Source organism: Mus caroli, chromosome 11, assembly GCF_900094665.2.
Source record: "Mus caroli chromosome 11, CAROLI_EIJ_v1.1, whole genome shotgun sequence".
Lineage (NCBI taxonomy): Eukaryota > Metazoa > Chordata > Mammalia > Rodentia > Muridae > Mus > Mus caroli.
The window spans coordinates 3,583,874-3,590,711 of NC_034580.1; the positions used below are offsets into that span (position 1 = coordinate 3,583,874).

Below are 6,838 nucleotides of genomic sequence, written 5' to 3' on the forward strand. Positions count from 1 at the left end.
CACACTCGCACACTCACACACACACTCACACACACGCACACTCACACACACTCACACACACTCACACACACATACACTCACACACACACAGACACACACACACACACTCACAGACACACACACTCACAGACACACACACACTCACACACACACTCACACACACATACTTACACACTCACACACACACACTCACACACACACTCACACACACTCACACACACACACACTCACACACACACTCGCGCACACACACTCGCACACACACTCGCACACTCACACACACGCACACTCACACACACACTCACACACACACACTCACACTCACACACACACACTCACACATACACTCTCACACACACACACTCACACACACACACGCTTGGAGAATAGAGGTTATTAGTGGGAGGAGAAAAGGGGTCTGAGCTAAAAGACTGAGAGGAAATGAGTGTGCTTGAAGTTCATGACATGAGAGAAAATGATCATGAACGCAATGTACAACGGATACAGCCAGAAAGTCTATGGAGACCAATGACCACCAAGGCCACTCACTGTCACCTTCACTGTGTTTATCAGTGATGTGCCACTGATGACATGTCAAGTCTGAGCTACTGGTTCATCCAGAGCAACTCTATTTTCTATGGTAAAGGGTCGCTCTACCTATTGTCACTATATTGCCTGGCTTGTCGCTGTGGGAAAGTGGCAGCAGGAGCAGGTGGGCAGGGAGTGACATCTCAGAGCTAACCCCAGCACAGGAACAGATGAGTACCAAGCACAGCTTGCAGCTTGGCCGGCATGCCACAGGGAGGCTGCTTTGTATTAGAGGTCAGGCCTGACCCACATCCTCTCTGACCCATTAGGAACCCAAAGGATGACTGAATGAAGGCTTACTCCCATCCCTCAGTGAGAAATGCTGCCCACTGTCAGCCTACTCACTCTGTGGGGCGCCTCTCCAGCAGACCAGTAGAGACAAGATTTGAAGACAAGCCAATCTCTCCACTCAGATGCGCTGTCCTCATGTGAGCAGAAGCCTTCTCTGAGAGCCCTTCACGGAGACCGTTCAGTCGGGGCCAATGACTTTATCATATATTTAAGTTATAATCTTGACTTAACATGGTCGTGAGTTTCTGCACCCATGGATCCCTCAGGGGCAGTGTCCTCTGTATGGTTCTGGTAACTAACCAACATTCTGGTGAGTTCAGGTTGACCTCAAAGCTCTATTTCCCACCATGCCACACATTCTGTGGGACAGAGAAAGCGGATGGAGTTCTAAGTGTGAAGCAGCGAGAGAGAGAAGAATCCGACATTTTCATAACGTGCCAATGACACTTGAATCTTTCAAATGACTTTGGAGTCTTTCCGTGCCTCCAGACAGACTGAGAAAGCAAACCACAGGGTCCTTCAAATGCACTGGCTGAGTCCCGCGTGGACGAAATCAGATTCATCTGTAATTTTCAGTGCCACCATTAAGATTCATGAACACCTACACATTCCCCACAGCGGACAGCTAGCATGAGACATTTCCCTTATTTCTGCATTAACTTAAAGATGATCAGTATTCAGTAAAATGAAATTTCCTTCCCCTGTTAAGGTTACTAAGTGGCCCTTTTAATGTCAACGAAACATTTATATATTGGAGGGTTTTTTTTTTTGTGGTTATTCCACTTATTAGGTCTCCATCTCATTTCAGTCAAATGAATGGAGGGAGGAGTGTCTGGCACTTGTCTGGAAAGACAAGGTTTGAGGTAGCTTTCCCAGTGACACCTTAGCATCTGTAGAGAAGATGGATACAGAGTCAGCTCAGGAGGGCTGCACTGCCATCCTTCCAGTCTCCTTCATATCAACGGACACTGTAAGATCATTTGTTTAGCCTGAACAATGTTGCTAAAAGCTGAGGTGTCCATGCCCTTACCTGAGTCTTGAATTCACTACTTTGCAGTCAGACGATAGTGGACTCATCGCTGTTCTTAACTTCGTCTAGACCAGGAGGGAAATAAAGAGATAAAAACCTTGTCTTCCTCATGTCCAATTCTGGCCCCTTGAGCCTCATCTTAGAGGGAGGCAGCCTGTTAGTACATGAATAAAGATGATTGCTTTAATTAATTTGGCCATGATGGTTTGGGTCAGTGGTCTTTTTCTATGCATCTTTGGGATCCATAGAGTCTTGCTGGTTAGATCAACCACACTACAGGGCAGGCTCCATGGTGAGGAGTGTTTCTAATACAAACCGAGCTGATGCAAAACGAGTGTTTATGCTTCACTTGGTTTTGTTTTGGCTTTTTCTTTTTTCTTTTTGGTCTTTTTATTGTTCTTTTGCTTTATTTTGCTTTTATGTCTTTGTGAGTTTTTTGTTTCTTGCTTTCTCTCTCTCTGTTTCTTTCTTTGTTTCTCTTTACCTCTCTCTCTCTCTCTCTCTCTCTCTCTCTCAGTAGTCATGACAAACATTTTTAATCGGTACCCAAGGACATTTCTATGTAAATAAGGTTTTCCTTGAGTAAAGGTTTTGGTAGTTTGCTACATAAGAACTTTGTTTATTCTTAAACTGCAATTGTTGTACTTCCCACTAGAGCCTTCTGGCTCCGCAGCCTCCTAAAGCACTTGCATTCTGATACATTTGATAACAAATGCCAGAGAGACAGAGGCAGGAGTTTCTCTGCAAGTCTCAGGTCAACCAGGGTTCCGGAGCCAGACCTTGTCTCAAGAGATAAAGCTAGCTCTGTATTCCTGCTTCTTACACACAGCTACAGGAACAGTAACAACCCTTCTCCATCCGCAGCTCTGGTCTGATTAGATTTGAAGGAACTGGGCTATGGTATGGGGGAAAGTAGGTTCAACAACTCTCTGAGGCCCACGGATTTTCCTATGCATTTCCCACGGACACTGCTTGAAGGGAAGGGATGCGCTTGCTGCTGCTTGTGCTTGGGGCTGGTATTACAGTGGACAAACCAGCGCCCATGCCTCTTCACTAGGTAGCAGTCTCACAACATTTCTTTTTTTTTCCTCCTTTAAAAAAAAATTGGATACTTTCTTTATTTACATTTCAATTGTTTTCCCCTTTCCAGGTCTCTCCTTCGGGAACCCCCCTCCCTAGCCTCTTTGAGGGTGCTCCCCCCACCCTCACTCTTATCTTCCTGCCCTGATACTCCCCTATACTGGGGCACCAAACACCCTCAGGCCCTCGGGCCGCTCCTCCCACTGATGTCCAACAAGGGCATCCTTTGCTACATATGCGACTGGAGCCACAGGTCCCTCCACCATGTACTCTTTGTCTACCGCACTTTTGATGACACCCTTGGTCTTGAAGCCCAGCCAGGGCTACAGGTGTGGAAGAGGGCAGCCACTGAGAAGTGAGTGCACCTCTGTGTGGGGTTTGGCACTTGTAAGTGTCTCCAGCAGGAATGAGGAGAAGACCTGGGGCTTCACCAAGAGGTGTCAGGTGCAGAAATGGGTCCATGGCCGAAGACACCACACTCTGTACAAGCAGGGCATCCATGATGAGCCCAGACCTGGGGAGGGGTGCCACTGGAGGAGAACCCCTCCTCATTTAACCCCAGGTAACCATTACCCAAAGCTTCCTTCTTTCTCTTTTTTTAAGAGAGGGAGAGAAAGAGAACATAAAGTTGGTGGATAGGGAGGTGGAGAGGAACTGGGAAGAACTGGAGAGGATGAAAAAAAGTTTTCAATAAAAAAGAATCCTGGCTTTACCTTGTTAGATCCAGAGGGGTCCGTCTCCCAGATGTCAATGCTGGTGGCAAACCTAACACCAGGTAAACAGAAGGATTGTGATTAGACAACAAAAGCCTAAGTACAGCATTCCCCAGGGATCCATAAGGTGCGTTTTGGTTTACCAGAATCTCCCTCAGTCTGGCCCTGTGGGATGGTGAAAGGCAGCCTGTTTTCTGGTTGAGCTAAGCTTAAACCCCAGAGACACAGCAGGTGTTCCTGCGAGGACCGGAAGGCGTTTGCCATGCCCCCAGACACCAGGCTCCTAACACGAGGCCTCAGCTCTCCATGACTCTGTGTCCATCAGTGATGTAGGGCAACTCCCCAAGCCCCTAATATTCTGTTTGGATTCCATCCTCACAGTTACCTGGCAACAGCCAGGTAGGCTCCTCCCCATTAGTTACCTGGCAACAGCCAGGTAGGCCTGGCCCACTATAAAAGGGGCTGTTTGCCCCCTTTCTCCTTCTCTTACTTTTGACTCTCTCTCTCTTGCCCTGTTGCTCCCCCTCTCTCCGAATTTCCCCCCACCCCCACCCATGTGGCCATGACTGGCCTCTCTTTCTCTACTCTCTCCCTCTCTGCCTTTCTCTGCCTCTGCTACCCTCTTAGCTCCCCTTCCCAGACACTCCTCCCTACAAAAGGTATTTAACCTCAGGCCCGCCCTGAGAAAGTGGGGTACGGTTTTACTCATCACAACTCTCCCCCATGACAATAAACACTTTAAAATCATGAACTGTCTCTTCTCATTGGGATCCCCCTGCTGAACCAATGGAGCAGGTCTTCCTCGAAATAGCCGTGTGTCTAATCTCCTGCAGGAGACCTCCCTGTGTTCTCAGCCATGGTCTCCACCAAGTCAAGCCACCCACCGAACAAGCCAAGGACTCTCATCCCCTAGGGAACCAGCTGGAGCTCTTCTCCTGTCCTTTCCCTTGGCCCTAGGCTAGATCAGCCCTGTGGGCCCCCACTTCATTGTCACCTCTTCTGTGGCATCCAGCAGTGTCTGAGGTGTCCAAGAGCCTGAGAATCTCTTGTCCTTGGTCTCTATGCAGCCCAGGGACCCATGAGCTGAACCCCAGCAGTTCCCCTGGCACCTCCGACTGTGCTTCCCCCACCCCCGGAGCAGGGTCCTGCAGCTTCTCACAGCCTGACACTGAAAGACTCCATCTTGCTGACTGTCATAAATAAGATCTACTTTCCCACCATTTTGCTTCTCTCTGCTCCCACCTCCCACCAGAGATAGCCTTGGCAGTTTGATAACCAGTAACCTTTCTTTCTACACATGGAGTGGTCCACTTCAGTGGTTTCACTGTGCCCTTGTATGTACCCTTGAGTGGAGGTCTCTGAAAGTATTCTGTATTCTGCTATTGGAGCATCAAGGCACGGTGTCTCTAGTCCACACTCTGTTGCTACAAACTGAGACAGTATAACATTGAGGATGGTCAAGGCTTGGGGATCAGGCTGAGGAGGGGACTCTGGCTCCTGAGAGATCTGGGGATAAGATATGCTTTGGTCCTAGGGGCTTACTGTAGGAGCAAGGACTTTGTCGAGCCTCCAGTATGGGTAGTTTTCCCCATTGTGCTGCTAGAAGTAGGTTGAGAGCTGGAAGGTACAGAACAGGATGACGAGAGGCCTCTAAGTGTGGCCAGCTATGCCAGGGGCAGATGGCAGAAGTTAGAGTCCTGATTCTAGAGACCAGCATTGGAAGAAACCATTTTTAAAATCTTGATTTTTTTTAGCTTAGTCAAACACATTGGCTTCCAAGAAAACTCAGATCCTTGGCATCCTTCTTGCACTGATCATTGTAATAGTCACAGACCAAACTGTGCCTCATGGTGAATGACGGGTATCTGTGGAGTGTAGCTGGACCTGAAAATAGGACTTACTCAGGGGCTCCTAAGGGGCTGCATAGGCAGCCAGTGCGAGGTCGCTTGTCCTGAGGTGAGAGTTTCCCATAGCTGAGATAGTCTATATTCAAGTTTGGGGTGGTCTGGAACACTGGAAGCTCTGCCTGTCATGGCCATGAGTGGCCTGTTGTTTTCCTTTCTTAAAGGGAAGCAAGCATCGTTTAAAGTGGGCAAGGCCAGATTCTTCTTTCTCAGGAGTTCATTGTTGGCTGGGATGGCTCAGGCCAGGCATCTTACAAGGTCTCTGCCACCTGTCTCTCACTCACAGACCCCTGTGAGCATCGGTAGTTATGGGGTAACCTTAGACTGTCCAGTCAAAGACAGGATTTATTGGATTAACATCTGCTGTTCCTGCTTTCTGCTAATTTCCTTTGATTAAATCTATCGATTGATTAAACAAACAAACAAACAAACAAACAACACCATCCCCAAACAACTAAGAGTTGTGATGAACTCAGGTTTTGGAACCTTTCTCCTCTAGTCCTCTAACAGCTGGAAAGGATGAATAAAACTTCTACACTTAAGAGAAGAGAGAGGCATGGCTTCACACCATGGCAGCTGGAAAATGATTCTTAGCGTCTCACAACTCCCTGGAGGCAATAATGGAGGAAAAAAGTTAGCAAAGTCTTTACAGTTCTGTATTTTCTCCAGTCTTGGGAGAGCTGGATACAAAATGGGCACAGTCTGGAAGGGACTTTCAAGGAAATTTCAAATGTGAGCAAGCTCTTGTCTACTGATGAGGAGTCTCTAGATCCTAGTAGAGGTGAGCTAGTTACTGGAATGACATTTTCTGGGACTCCAAGCTGAGGTAAGGGAAATGCCTAAGCTGGTGGCCGCTATGCAGCTGCTCACCCCTCAAGCCAGGAAGTGACATTCAGTACCCTTGAGGAGAAGACAGAACCTGACAAGTCAATAATTCCTAGCTGAATAAGACAAGGGGAGACTTCAGCACACACAGCATCAAGTGAGACCAGCATTATTAGCACTTTTACATAACTCACAACAGGCAAGAATATCCATTCATCCATCCATCCATCCATCCATCCATCCATCCATCCATCCATCCATCCATCATCTATTGTACATCCTATGCAAATGTTCTACCACAGTGCTATATCACCAGGGATTTTATTTTATTCTGAGGTTTGAGACAAAATCTCCACTGTGCAACCCAGACTGGCCTGATACTTGCTATGTAGACCATGTTGGCCTCA

The 6,838-nt window shown here is 47.7% G+C and overlaps 1 long non-coding RNA gene across 4 annotated transcripts in view; it reads right to left on the reverse strand.

The window, feature by feature from the left end:
- LOC110306266 overlaps window positions 1-4,041 on the reverse strand; it is a 12,568-nt gene extending 8,527 nt beyond the window's left edge. For 3 of the 4 annotated variants that reach the window (XR_003837976.1, XR_003837978.1, XR_003837975.1), the window contains exons 1-4: window positions 3,846-4,041; window positions 3,703-3,754; window positions 1,910-1,974; window positions 934-1,238 (exon numbers count right to left, since the gene is read on the reverse strand). This is a non-coding gene — a long non-coding RNA (uncharacterized LOC110306266). Of the gene's footprint in view, window positions 1-933; window positions 1,239-1,285; window positions 1,443-1,909; window positions 1,975-3,702; window positions 3,755-3,845 lie in introns of those variants that run through there. The other variant, XR_003837977.1, reaches the window with a different exon arrangement.
- Window positions 4,042-6,838: the final 2,797 nt, after the last annotated feature.